General features: G+C 41.0%; 1 non-coding gene and 1 pseudogene across 1 annotated transcript; both read left to right on the forward strand.

Moving 5' to 3' along the window:
* Positions 1–8,585: 8,585 nt before the first annotated feature.
* Positions 8,586–8,692, forward strand: LOC127485018 (U6 spliceosomal RNA). The gene has a single exon (XR_007912225.1). It is a non-coding gene; the product is annotated as a U6 spliceosomal RNA (small nuclear RNA).
* A 560-nt stretch (positions 8,693–9,252) lies between these two features.
* Positions 9,253–13,120, forward strand: LOC100345199 (heterogeneous nuclear ribonucleoprotein M pseudogene; annotated as a pseudogene).
* The last annotated feature ends 2,445 nt before the right edge of the window (positions 13,121–15,565 follow it).

A 15,565-nucleotide genomic window follows, 5' to 3' on the forward strand; every position in this document is an offset into this window, starting at 1 on the left:
CTTCTCAAATAAATAGAAACTTGCTTTGCAATAATTTTATAGCACTTGAATTATTTATCAATAAATCTGTTATTTAAAAAAATTCCAAGAGTATCAGTAATCACAATACATGAAGGTGGATTAAATTTAGTTGTCAAAGGTCCATATGGTTTTGGAAGCAATTTAGCTAACTTTTCAAAATTATGTAATCCAGATTTTATACAAAATGTTCCCCAAAAGAGATTTCTCCAGTTTATTTTGTGAGTGTAGTATACCTTGATACTAAAACTAGAAGAGTTCAAAAATAAGAATAAAATGGAACAATCTGACTTAAAATCACTAAAATAGAGGCCAGCGTTGTGGCATAACAGGTTAAGCCACTGTCTGCAGTGCTAACACCTCATATGGGCCCTGGTTCAAGACCTGGCTGCTCCACTTCAGATCCAGTTCCCTGCTAATATGTCTGAGAAAACAGCAGAAGATGGCCCAAGTGCTTGGGCCCCTGCTCCCACATGGCCCAAGCACTTGGCTTCAGCTTGGCCCAGCCTTGGCCACTGTGGCCATTTGTCGAGTGAACCAGAGGATAGAAGATCTCTCTCTCTCTCTCTCTCTCTCTCTCTCTCTCTCCTTATGTCTTCTTCAAATATCATCAAACTAAACTTAGCAATATATCATAATTTTTAAAATATTATGACCAAGTTGTATTTGTTCCAGGGATACAAGTTTAGCTTAATATTAGAAAATCCATGTAATTCATAAAATTACACATTCAAAGAAGAAAATACGTCAAATCTCATGAGGTACATAAACATCAGTTGATAAAATTCAATACATGTTCATGTAATCAAAAACAAACAAACAAAAAACACCCCAGCCAGCTCAGAATGCAAAAGAACTTCCTTGACTTGAAAAAAGGTAGCTTCCTCAACCCCAGCAAGAAACAGCATACTTAAAGATGAAATATTAGAATCATACCCTTTAGAACCAGAACAAATCAAGGATCTTCATGACTATTTACATTCAATATAGGCTGAAAGTACTCGTCAGAAAAATAAAGAAAAGAAATGGGAGAGAACAATGCAAAGAAGGAAGGAAATTGTCATTTCTGCCACAAACTATTGGCAATGTTCCTGGATATCAAATCAATATACAAAATCCAATCAATTAGAAAATGTATAATATAGCTATTAAATATCATTCACAGTAGCAACAAGACCTTTAAGATATTTAGGAGTAAAATTAACCAAGTGTGTGTAGAATCATAATGGAGAAAATCACTATTCAATTCTATTCCAACCAAAATCCAAACAACATTTTATTCATTGAACTTAACAAGCTAAATCTAAAAGCACTTGATATGGAAGAGTAACATGCCAAGAACAGTCAAGAAACTTTTAAGGAAGAAGAAGGTGTGATCTGCCTACTAGATATCAGTGTTTTATAAAACTATATATAACGTTTGAAACAATATGATATCAGAATAGCAATAACAAAATAAGTCAGAAGTCTGCAATTTTTTCTGCACAGGGCTAGACAGTAAGTACCTTGGGCTTTGCATGCCAAGGAGCAAAACTGAGGGAGCTATGTGAATCGTATGTAAACAAGAGAGAATCTCTTGCCTCATCACACCTCCTTTCCCTTGAGTAAGAGATCAATCCCAAGCAATGAACAGGCTTTGTGCTCTTTGTTGCATTCTCCCAAAGAAGAGCTACTGTCCAAAGGGTAAGGTGACTTACCTTTTAACCAACCGTCTAGATGTATTTGCCTGCCACTGCCCTTATTTTAGCCCTGAATGTCCAAGGTCCTAAGTATCCCTGTCCACCTCCAGAAAACTGGCGTGGTTGGCTGGTTACTCTACCTAAGGAGGAAGAGCCTGACAGAACTGGAGAAGGGCAGATGAGGCGGCAAGCATCACAGTTTCATCCAGACCCCAGCACATCCTGCGCCCCTCCCACAAAGCTCAGCTGTCTTCATCTGGGCAAGTGGCCAAAGACAAAGTAATTGTTTTAAGTCACCAATCCCCAGAATGGGATTCCGCTGGATTAAGATTTCACTGTCTGATACTGGCAGGTGCCAACTGCACATCCTGCAACAAGTCGGTGGAACCTGTGAGCCCTGGGCAGCAGCAAGGAGCAGCTGTCAATAGAGGAGGCAGGCACTGAAACACTGAGGGGAACAGGGCCAGAGGGGGAGGCGTGAGCTAGGTATCTACCACTTACGTTGCTAGTCTGCTTGAGTGGTGGTTGTGGGCCAGAATTGGAATGGGGGAGATAGTTCACTGACTCCTGAAATAGATCGATGCTTCAGATTTTAGCACCCAGAAGTATATCCATATTCATATGGTAACTTGGTATATAACAGAATTTACATTATAAATTAGTAGGTGAAAATGGACTATGCAGTAAATGGTGCTAGAACAATTCATTATCACCAATGGTAGGGGGAAATAAATTTAATCCCTCTCTCATAGCACAAAAAAAAAACACATAAATTCTACATGGATTTAAGACCTAATGTGAAAAGCCAAAGTTTTGAAAACTTAAAAGTAGTAGAGCTGGTGCTGTGGCTTAGGACGGTAAGCCTCTGCCTGCGGTGCTATCATTCCACATGGGCTCTGGTTCTAGCCCCAGCTGCTCTTCTGATCCAGCTCTCTGCTATGGCCTGGGAAAGCAGTGGAAGATGGCACAAGTGCTTGGGACCCTGCCCCAACATGGGAGACCCAGAAGAAGTTCCTGGCTCCTGGCTTCAGATCAACGCAGCCCTGGCGGTTGCGGCCATTTGGGGAGTGAACCAACGGAAGGAAGACCTTTCTCTCTGTCCCTCTCTCTCTGTCTGTAATTCTACCCCTCAAATAAATAAATAAATAAAATCTTTTGAAAAAAACTTTGAAGTAGGAAAATATCTTCATGACATAAAAATAGAAACAGAATTTTTAAACAGGGCACAATAATAAGCAAAAGAAACAGCAATGGAAAATATTAACAAATTTGACCATATTAATAAAACTTCTATATGACAAAATATCATTTTAGAAACTTAAAAGATATGCTAGAGACAGGAAGAAAATATTTTCAATGCTTATAAATCAATAATGGATTAACATACAGTGGTTTCAAACTCCTACAAATCAATAAGAAAAAAAATTAAATGGCCCAAATGAAAAAAATGGACATGGAATGCATAAACAGTTCCCAGAAGAGGACATCCAACTAGCTAATATAGGATATGTGAACAAGGATGTGCGAGGATGCTATATTAGTCAGAACAAGCTGCACTTCCACTCTAGTAACAGATCATCTCCAAATCTCAATGTCTTAATTAATAAAAGTTTCTCATTCATGAAAAGTCGATTGTAAATCAGCCAACTCTCCAAGTTCTCCATGAGGTGACTCAGGAATTAAGGCTACTATGACCATGTGGCTACATTATCTCTCAGCCAACCTCCATGTTTATGATCCAAAGGGGCGGGTGAGGGAGAGGTAGAGAGAGTAGGAGAGAAGGATAAGGAGGGAGAGGTAGAGAAGGGGAGGGGAGGGGAGGGGAGGGGAGGGGAGGGGAGGGGAGGGGAGGATTCAGAGACCTCACTGCCTCAGCCAGGAGGTGACCCACATCATTCTGCTCACAAAATTTTATTGACTAGAACTAGTCATAAGTCCCTGCACGGGGACTGCAAAGTACAATTTTCTGCTGCTCAGGAAGCTCAGACTTCAGAAGCACCAGGGACAACAAAAAGTAGGGGCAAGAGGTGGAACTCAGCATAGGTGAATTACAAGTCTGTACACAGAGCTGTTGATCTTCCCCAAACTCCAGTTCCCCCTACACAGAACTATCAGTCCCGAGACTTCGATCCCAAGGAAGGAAAAGGCTTCTTCTCTGGAGAAATTAAACAGTCCTAGAAGAAAGGCCTTTCTGTCTTTTGATCTTTGGGAGCATCTTACGAGATCACCTGGAAGTAAAACACACCAGTTGAAAATCTTTACCCAAACACAGTGCTACCAAACAGTTGTTCATATTTTATTGCATTATTCTTGTATATGAAGACACCCAGGGATCACCAGGCATTTGAAGAAATTTTGCAGTGGAAAAATAGATCAATAATAAATGGGAAAATGGCCCCAAGAGAAACAGCAATAATTCAGGGAAGAAAAAAACACTAAGAGCAAACAATTTTAAATACGGTCTTCAGAAAGAGTTAGCATGGACAAAATGCTAATGACAAATCATCCAGAGACTAAGAAAGAACTTGTGTAAATTTAAAAGGTGATTGCTAAAGCAAAATTTAACGACAATGTTAAGTATGAATTTGAAGAAATTTCCAAGAAAATAGAATGAAGACACAAAGAGATGGTAATCTAAGCATAAAGATAAGAGACTTGGAGGATCAATCAGAAAATCCCAAATCTAATGAAATCAGCTTCAGAAAAGAAAATAGAGAAGGTAGAGGGGAAGAAAATACCAGAATAAATAATATAAGAGAATTTCTTTTTTTTAACTTTTATTTAATGAATATAAATTTCCAAAGTACAGAATATTGATTACAATGGCTTCCCCCCCATATTGTCTCTCCCACCCGCATCCCTCCCCTTTCCCACTCCCTCTCCCCTTCCATTCACATGAGGATTCATTTTCGATTCTCTTTATATACAGAAGATCAGTTTAGCATACATTAAGTAAAGATTTCAACAGTTTGCTCCCACACAAACATAAAGTGAAAAATAATAGATGATTTTTTAAATGATGATGAAATCAGATCAGACCTATTGTCATGTTTAATCCCAGTGACAGTCAAGTTGGGAATTGATAATTTCTTCTTTTTTTTTTTTTTTTACAGAAGATCAGTTTAGTATATATTAAGAAAAGATTTCAACAGTTTGCACCCCCATAGAAATACAAGGCGAAATACACTGTTTGAGTACTCATTATAGCATTAAGTCTCAATGTACAGCACATTAAGGACAGAGATCCTACATGAGGAGTAAGTGCACAGTGACTCCTGTTGTTGACTTTACAAATTGACACTCCTGTTTATGGCATCAGTAATCTCCCTATGCACCAGTCATGAGTTTCCAAGGCTATGGAAGCCTTTTGAGTTCACCGACTCTTATCTTGTTTAGACAAGGTCATAGTCAAAGTGGAGGTTCTCTCCTCCATTCAGAGAATGGTACCTCCTTCTTTTTTTTTTTTTTTTTTGGTTATTTCACAAATTTATTACACAATTAACATTTTATTTCATACTAAATATGATTAAAATTATTTTTATTAAATGAAGTACACTTAAGAAAATACTGAACCATTTTACATCTTCAGGGTAGATTTTTAAATCTTTTTTTTTGTTGTTGTTGTTGTTCTTTTCTTTTTTTTTTTTTTTTTAATCTTTTATTTAATGAATATAAATTTCCAAAGTACGTCTCATGGGTTACAATGGCTTTCCCCCCCATACCGTCCCTCCCACCCACCACCCTCCCCTTTCCCACTCCCTCTCCCCTTCCATTCACATCAAGATTCATTTTCGATTATCTTAGTATACAGAAGATCAGCTTAGTATACCTTAAGTAAGGATTTCAACAGTTTGTTCCCACACAGAAACATAAAGTGAAAAATAATAGATGATTTTTTTTTAAATGATGATGAAATCAGATCAGACCTATTGTCATGTTTAATCCCAGTGAGAGTCAAGTTGGGAATTGATAGTTTCTTTTTTTTTTTTTTAACAGAAGATCAGTTTAGTGTACATTAAGTAAAGATTTCAATCGTTTGCACCCCCATAGAAACACAAAGTGAAATATACTGTTTGAGTACTCGTTATAGCATTAAGCCTCAGTGTACCTCCTTCTTTGAAGACCTGTTCTTTCCACTGGGATCTCACTCACAGAGATCTTTCATTTAGTTTTTTTGTTTTGTTTTGTTTTGTTTGTTTGTTTGTTTGTTTGCCAGAGTGTCTTGGCTTTCCATGCCTGAAATACTCTCATGGGCTTTTCAGCCAGATTGGAATGCCTTTAGGGCTGATTCTGAGGCCAGAGTGCTGTTTAGGACATCCTCCATTCTATGAGTCTGCTGAGTATCTCGCTTCCCATGTTGGATCACTCTCCCCTTTATTTATTCTATCAGTTAGTATTAGCAGGTACTAGACTTGTTTATGTGCTTCCTTTGACTCTTAGTCCTTTCATTATGATCAATTGTGAACTGAAATTGATCACTTGGACTGGTGAGATGGCATTGGTACATGCCACCTTGATGGGATTAAATTGGAGTCCCCTGGTATGTTTCTAACTCTACCATTTGGGGCTTGAGCATGTCCCAAATTGTACATATCTTCCCTCTCTTATTCCTACTCTTATGTTTAACAGGGATCACATTTCAGTTAAATTTCAACACTTAAGAATAACTGTGTATTAATTACAGAATTAAACCAGTCATATTAAGTAGAACAGACAAAAAAAACTACGTAGATCTTCATGAAAAAAGGGTTTCTATATATATATCAAAGGGGCCCACTCATCCTCCAGTGCACTAAATCAAGAACATTCCACAACAGCCACCTCAGTGTGAATTCCAGAATACCAAAAACAAAGAGATGTCACTAAAATCTTCCTAGAAGAACAAAACCATTGACCTACAAAGGTATAAGAATCACACGGGTATCATATTTCTATCAGCAACACTGGAGGATAGAAGACAATTGAGCCATCCCTTCCCATTCTGAATAAAGGTACTTTCTTTTTTTTAAGCAAAGATCTGCACAAGTAAGGTGCATTTTGCGGCAGAAGAATTCTTTTGTTGTTGTTGTTGAAGGTGTTTATTTAATAAATACAAATTTTCATATACACAGCTTTTAGAGATACAGTGTTTCTTCCCCCCATACTCACCCTCCCACCCACATTCTCATTCCACCTCCCACTCCCTCTCCTGTTCTATTTTCCATTAAGATTTGTTTTTAATTGACTTTATATACAGAAGACCAACTCTTTACTAAGGAGAGATTTCAACTATTTGCACCCACACAGACACACAAAGTATAAAGTACTGTCTGAAGACAAGTTTTACCATTAATTCTCATAGTATAACTCATTAAGGACAGAGGTCCAGCATGGGGAACAAATACACAGTGACTCTTATTGATTTAACAACTGACACTCTCATTTATGACGTCAGTGATCACCCAAGGCTCTTGACATGAGCTGCCAAGGCTATGGAAGCCTTTTGAGTTCACAAACTCCGTCGGTTTTTAGACAGGGTCATATGCAAAGTGGAAGTTCTCGCCTCCCTTCAGAGGAAAGTACATCCTTCTATGACGGCCCCTTCTAAGAAAGGTACTTTCAAATGAGACTTCTGCAACTATAAACTTCTCAATCAGGTGAGAGAATACAATCTGAATATTTTGAGACATTTAAAGCCTAGAAATTTTATGTCTTATACATTTTTCTTATAAAATTACTTGAAGGGAGCTGGCACTGTGGCACAGTGGGTTAACGCCCTGGCCTGAAGCACCGGCATCCTATATGGGCACCAGTTCAAGACTCGGCTGCTCCACTTCCGATCCAGCTCTCTGCTATGGCCTGGGAGGGCAGTGGATGATGGCCCAAGTCCTTGGGTCCCTGCACCCACGTGAGAGACCCGGGGGAAGCTCCAGGATCCTGGCTTCAAATTGGTGCAGTTCCGGCAGTTGCGGCCAATTAGGGAGTGGACCAGCACACTGAAGACCTCTCTCTCTCTTTCTCTCTCTCTCTCTCTCTCTCTCTCTCTGCCTCTCCTCTCTCTGTGTAACTCTGACTTTCAAATAAATAAATGGATCTTTAAAAAATTTACTTGAAAATATATTCTAGCAAGAAAACAAAAAAAGAAAGAGACCCAAGAAGATCAGCTTCACCCAAGTATTGCAAGAGAAATCCCAGGATGACATTCTGTCCATTAGGATTACAGAGCAATCAGGCCAGTTTGGAGCAAGGTGATCAAGGGCTCCAAGAGTGAAATATTCACAGAAGACAAGAGGAATTGAGAGATGTTACACTACCTTTAAAAAACTGGAGCAACCTATGGAGGTGTAAAAGGCAGGTAATGCCTAGGAATTAGGAAAGCCACCACGCAAGCAATAATTTAGTTAACACAGTGCTCATGGAACCTTCTGGAAGGACCTGCTTAAGGCCAAAAGATATACAGGCAAGAGTCAAGCAAAATAAGTGCTTTAAATGCAGATTATTTGATAAAACAAAGGTGTTCTAGACATTAAATCATGTAACTATAAAATTAAAACCAAACAACTATGTAATCTGAGGTTACCTTAAACATTGTGCTCAGCATAAAAACTACATTCCTCAGTCTCCAGTGCAGATGGGATGAAGGGCTGGGGACAGTGAAATACAAATAGCAGTTGTAGTGTCTGGCAGTCTTTACCTCCCCTCGCCTCCTGTTTACAGATTCTTTATGACCTTGAAAATAAAGTCATATACTAAGCTTGGCAAACCAGGAAGCTAGAGAAAGTAGGATCCCTAATAAGTTCATGGAGCCCTAACCATAATTGACTGTTATCTCCAGTCTTCCTTTAGGCGTGAGATTAAATCCTTTTGTGTTTTAGTCACTATAATCAGGTCTCTATTAACTGGCAGTCAGTGCTCACTTTGGCAGCACATATGCTAACACTGGAACGATACAGAATAGGTTATCGTAACCCGTGCACAAGGATGACATGAAAATTCATGAAGTATTCCTTGTTTTGAAAAAAAGAAAGAAAAAACCAGGAAACACAATCTTTCACTGATTCCTAGATATGAAGTAAATGTTATAGACCTTGACAATGTAATATATTATAATATAAAAAACATTGGAACATTAGAGGGGGAAATATATCTGATTTCCTCATCTTTCACAGCAGGGAGTCAATCAACATTACTTAAAATTGAAAAAGAAGGGAAAAAATCAATAACATCAACCTCTTGTTTTTGTTTTCATCATTTTTTCCCCTGACGTTTAGAGGGATTTGTGAGAAACTGCTGCCCCTTATTGGGGAGTAGTTATTTCTTCTAAAGTGTACAGTTCCTTCCACTTTGCCTCATTTTCACTTTATTGTTAATTTCCAGTAAAAAGTAAATTGAATAATCTCAACTAAAATATGTAAAATATGATCCAAATTTTATCAAAAATCAGATCCTTTCATCTGTCACCTATGTATCCAATGAGATATCTAGAAAGCTGTTAATCTCATGTTAATAGCAGTTGTAATGGGATTTGGGATGTTTTTAGCTCTCATATCTTTACTTGGAGTCGCTAGAATTTTTTGTAACGATCATGCATCATTTTTTAAAGAACAAAGTCATTTTGAAATGAAGGGATTGGAGTTAAAGGTTTCCAAAGATCTCCAGACTCTCAAACTCTCAGATTTAATGTTCTGTGAAACAAATACATCCATAACTCGTGATAAAAGTCTCCACATTTTAAAAAAAATCTCACTGAGTCATCAAGCTTCTTTTGATCACTGATCTTTGTCTAGACTCAAGGCTTATTGGAAAAGCACTAGATGACCTCAACTAATTAACCTTAGAGGAAGTGTGTAGTCATCAACCAAAAGCAATTTCTTAATACAAATGAAAATTTTAAAACGGGAAGTATGCTAAGTAACCCAAGAAAATGAAGAAACATCAACTTGCACACGAAGTAGTTTAATATTTAATTGTAATGACGGTAAGCTGTCCACTTAAAGAGGTTGTAAATATAACTTACACTGTTCTTCCTTTATTGAAAACAAAGAATCCAAATATACTTTCTGCTAGGAACATCCACTATTCCCATAATCACTCAGGTCTTTCAGATCTCTCTGTCTTTGCACACAATAATGCCTTTTCCTTTATCTATATTTGGTACAGTGCCTACAGCACTTGGGTATATCTCTGTTATAAGAGTTCGCAGGGCTACCATGTGTAATTGTGCACTGCACAAGGACACCCAGATGAGAGAGCAAATGGGAGGTGAAATCCACCCTAACTCAGCAGCCAGCCAGCCAGCCATACTGTACCTGCTTAGAAGTCCCTCCTAAATTTTTACAAAGTACTTTATAAGTTCTCATTTCCTGTTACAGTTGTCTGGACTGAAATCAGAGTCTACTGCTCCTCCTAGACTGTGACTTCATCAGGGGTGGGGATCGTGCAGTGGTCATCGTTTAATTGATGGATGCTGAACAAATACAAGATATGCAGTGTCCTTAGCTGCTCAGCATTTCAGTGAAAATGAGTGCCAGAAATTTTCCTCTCCCTTTATTTAGTTTGAAAAACATTTTTAAAGTTGTGCAGGAAAAAAAGGAAGAAATAAAACTAGTATTTACCCAGCGGCAGCTGTATGCCAGGATCTTCAAAAATATTATCTCATTTTATGATCCCAATAACCTTATCTACTTTAGTCTTATTAGGAGGTATAGACAAAATATTTAATAACCAGTACAGACAAAGCCTAGACGCGGAGAAAATGGCGGCAGGGGTCGAAGCGGCGGCCGAGGTGGCGGTGACGGAGCCCAAAATGGAGGAGAGCGGCGCGTCCGGCGTGCCGAGCGGCAATGGGACTCCGGGCCCGAAGAGTGAAGGAGAACAACCTACTCAGAATGAGAAGAGGAAGGAGAAAAACATAAAAAGAGGAGGCAATCGCTTTGAACCTTACGCCAATCCGACAAAGAGATACCGAGCCTTCATCACAAACATACCTTTTGATGTGAAATGGCAGTCACTTAAAGACCTGGTTAAAGAAAAAGTTGGTGAGGTAACATACGTGGAGCTCTTAATGGACGCTGAAGGAAAGTCAAGGGGATGTGCCGTTGTTAAATTCAAGATGGAAGACAGCATGAAAAAAGCTGCTGAAGTTCTAAACAAGCATAGTTTGAGTGGACGGCCACTGAAGGTAAAAGATCCTGATGGTGAACATGCCAGGAGAGCAATGCAAAAGGTGATGGCTACGACTGGTGGGATGGGTATGGGACCAGGTGGCCCAGGAATGATTAATATCCCACCCAGTATCCTAAATAATCCTAACATCCCAAATGAGATTATCCATGCATTGCAGGCTGGAAGACTTGGAAGCACAGTATTTGTAGCAAATCTGGATTATAAAGTTGGCTGGAAGAAACTGAAAGAAGTACTTAGTATGGCTGGTGTGGTGGTCCGAGCAGACATTCTGGAGGATAAAGATGGGAAAAGTCGAGGAATAGGCACTGTGACTTTTGAGCAGTCCATTGAAGCTGTGCAAGCTATATCTATGTTTAACGGTCAACTGCTGTTTGACAGACCGATGCACGTCAAAATGGATGAGAGGGCCTTACCAAAGGGAGATTTTTTCCCTCCTGGGCGTCCACAACAACTGCCCCATGGACTTGGTGGTATCGGCATGGGGTTAGGACCAGGAGGGCAGCCTATTGATGCCAATCATTTGAATAAAGGCATTGGTATGGGAACATAGGGCCTGCAGGAATGGGAATGGAAGGCATAGGATTTGGAATAAATAAAATGGGAGCCATGGAGGGCCCCTTTGGTGGTGGTATGGAAAACATGGGGCAATTTGGATCTGGGATGAACATGGGCAGGATAAACGAAATCCTAAGTAATGCACTGAAGAGAGGAGAGATCATTGCAAAGCAGGGAGGAGGTGGAGGCGGAGGCAGTGTTCCGGGGATTGAGAGGATGGGCCCCGGCATCGACCGCATCAGGGGTGCTGGCATGGAGCGCATGGGCGCAGGCCTGGGCCACGGCATGGATCGAGTGGGCTCTGAGATCGAGCGCATGGGCCTGGTCATGGACCGCATGGGCTCAGTGGAACGCATGGGCTCCGACATCGAGTGCATGGGCCCGCTGGGCCTCGACCACATGGCCTCCAGCATCGAGCGCATGGGCCAGACCATGGAGCACATTGGCTCTGGTGTGGAGCGCATGGGCGCCGGCATGGGCTTCGGCCTGGAGCGCATGGCTGCGCCCATTGACCGTGTGGGCCAGACCATTGAGCGGATGGGCTCTGGCGTGGAGCGCGTGGGCCCTGCCATCGAGTGCATGGGCCTGAGCATGGAGCGCATGGTGCCAGCAGGCATGGGGGCCAGCCTGGAGCGGATGGGCCCCGTGATGGATCGCAAGGCCAGCGGCCTGGAGCACATGGGCGCCAACAACCTTGAGCACATGGGCCTGGAGCGCATGGGCGCCAACAGTCTCAAGCGCATGGGCCTGGAGCGCATGGGCGCCAACAGCCTGGAGCACATGGGCCCCGCCATGGGCCCAGCCCTGGGTGCTGGCATCGAGCGCATGGGCCTGGCCATGGGTGGCGGTGGAGGTGCCAGTTTTGACCATGCCATTGAGATGGAACGTGGCAACTTTGGAGGAAGCTTCGCAGGTTCCTTTGGTGGAGCTGGAGGCCATGCTCCTGGGGTGGCCAGGAAGGCCTGCCAGATCTTTGTGAGAAATCTCCCATTTGATTTTACATGGAGGATGCTAAAGGACAAGTTCAACGAATGTGGCCACGTGCTGTACGCCGACATCAAGATGGAGAACGGGAAGTCCAAGGGGTGCGGTGTGGTTAAGTTTGAGTCGCCAGAGGTGGCGGAGCGAGCCTGCCAGATGATGAATGGCATGAGGCTGAGTGGCCGAGAGATTGATGTTCGAATCGATAGAAATGCTTAAGCACTTGCCTTTTTTAAACATCGATACCAGACCTCTGAATTTGTATTTTTTCTTGTTAACCATTTTAATTTGTTGGCTGGATGTATAGAGATGTTTAAAAAAATCAGTTGCTTTTTGGGGTAATTTGAATTACTTTTTTAATGACTGGGGTTCCATTTGACTGTTTGCATTGAGATTGCAATGTGCGCAATTTTTTTTTGTAGTTGTGGCATCTTGTTGACATCGAATAAGACTTTGATAATAAATACAAGTTCCTGAAAAAAAATAAATAACCAGTACAACATGGGCACCCACCAATCCAAGTGGACACTGGTTCCATCAGAACGGATCTAATTGGTAAACAACTGTTCCACCCACACTGGTGAGTATCAGCTAAATGTCAGCCCTGATTGTATCATACCCACATTACAGATGGGCAAATGAATGCTCAGAGAAGTTAGACAACGTGTCAAGCTCACATAGCTAGTCAAGAGGAGAAGCTAGGACTTGGCCCCAGCTGAGTCTGATTTCCAAAACCTGTACTCTTTTCCCCATCCCATGATGTCTCTACCCCATCTAAAGCCTGGCAGGAGTGCAGTAGGAACTTGGTCTCTTTCCTGACATCTAGTAAAATGTCTGCTTCATAGCAATAATCAGAGATTCTAACTCTAAAGTAATGACCCTCATTCCACAAGTCACACACAACAAGTAGTCATGTTGCTTTATAGTCATGCTTCAGATCTTAAATCTGAGCGGTACATTTTTATTACTTTATACATTGAAGGGGTTAGCAACAGGAGACAATTCTTAAATAATGCTCTTGGCTCCCTTTGCATTTCTCGTATTCTTTTAAGTCTGTATTCTTTAAATTTGGACTACATAATGCAATTCCTTTCAGCAAATACACTTCAACTGCTGACAAATACAGCCAATATAACTCTGTTCTGTGAAAATCAAGGTAATACTTTGCATCCTATATATTTTAGTATTGGTTGGTAAATTCTAGTTTGCTTCAAGACATCAAATGTTCTATGAACATATGTTCGTTTGGGAACCCTGTTATTTACTCATTATTTGGATTAGCCACTGCATGGCACTTTGGCCAGACACTATACATCATGCCAAATCCCTTCTAGAAACGAAAGCATTCAACAATGTTTGTTTTGCTTTGAGGTTGTTTTCCATTACAGCCCTGTAGGGGATTCTAACAAATTTGTTTCTACTATGAAATCAGTTCTTCTCTGTAAAGGAAAGGGAATTTTTTCCTTAGGTCAGTTTTGCTGGAATACAGTACTAACCTAAAGGCAATCTAATGATTTTGATTTGTGACCCAAATTTATTTTCCTGGCAAAAAGATAGAGAACCTAATGAAAGATGATCACATAAAAAATGCTTTCCAAAGACACAATTTTTTTCTTTTATACACAAATTGTGAATGTTTAAAAATGTAAAATTTAAGGACAGATGTAAAATTGGTTTAAAATAAATCAGTCAAATGATGAAATACATTAGTTAAAATGACACTGATGCAAGTACACATAGAAAAAACTGCATGGGTGCCTTTCGTAATGTAAGTTTTGAAGCCATTTTCCATTCAAGTCATGAGGATGGCAGTCAAGATATTTACCAATCTGTACAGCACAGACAATGGTCAACCAACATAGTGGCCAACCTGAGCCCTAAGACAGAAGCCCAGAGTCCTCTGTTAATCTACCCTTTGGTAGCTTGGTAGTAAGAAGGAAGGTCTTGGGAAGTCCCGGGAAGGGATCGGATCAGCAGGGGGGAGGGAAAGCGCTCAAGAGGCTCAAGGAAGGAACTATCTACCAATCACTAGGAGACAGTATTTTTAATAACCAATTTGGGGGCGGGCATTTGGTGCAGTGGTTAAGACATCACTTGGGGTGTCCGCATCTCTTATTAGAGTGCCTAAGCTTGAATCCTTGCTCTTCTCCTGATTCCAATTTCCTGCTAATGTACACCCTGGGGGGCATCAGGTGATGGCTCACGTAGTTGAGTCCCTACTACTCATGTGGGAGACTCGGATTGAATTCCCAAATCCTTATTTCAGCCTCTCCCTGAGTCCTCAGCCCCCAGCCCCAGCCATATCAGGCATTTGGAGAGTAAACCAGCAGATGATGCTGTTTCTTTCTGTCTTTCTCTGCCTATCAAATAAATTTAAAGATTTTAAAATTAATGACCAGCTTAGCTGATTATTAAGTAATGACCAGTATCATTATATGACAGGCTCCATAAAGCTCATGGGAAATGGAATTAAATGTTAATGCAAATTTTCCATGAGCTTTTTGAATACCCTTCATATCTAAACTTACATTATATTTTAATATTATATTAAATATTGGGCCGGCGCCGTGGCTCACTAGGCTAATCCTCTGCCTTGCGGCGCCGGCACACCGGGTTCTAGTCCCAGTCGGGGCGCCGGATTCTGTCCCGGTTGCCCCTCTTCCAGGCCAGCTCTCTGCTGTGACCCGGGAGTGCAGTGGAGGATGGCCCAAGTCCTTGGGCCCTGCACCCCATGGGAGCCCAGGAGAAGCACCTGGCTCCTGCCATCGAATCACCACGGTGCGCCGGCCGCAGCGCGTCGGCCACGGTGGCCATTGGAGGGTGAACCAACGGCAAAAGGAAGGCCTTTCCCTCTGTCTCTCTCTCTCACTGTCCACTCTGCCTGTCAAAAAAAATAAAAAATAAAATAAAATAAATACTATATTAAATATTTTCAGTATTAAAATTAACCAGTAAGATGGGTTCCATCTGAAAAACCAAGCCTACCAGTCTATATGTAGTATTCAAAATGTCCCTCACCACTTGCTAAACCACAGATCCTTTGTCCAACTAATCTACACTTAGCCACCACTGCCTAAGCAGCCATGTTCTATAACATACTAATCCGTCTTTCACTGGCCACAACTGTAAGGCTCAGGATGAACTCACAACTCAAGGGCTGAAATCAA

This window comes from Oryctolagus cuniculus, chromosome X (genome assembly GCF_964237555.1).
Source record: "Oryctolagus cuniculus chromosome X, mOryCun1.1, whole genome shotgun sequence".
Classification (NCBI taxonomy): Eukaryota; Metazoa; Chordata; class Mammalia; order Lagomorpha; family Leporidae; genus Oryctolagus; species Oryctolagus cuniculus.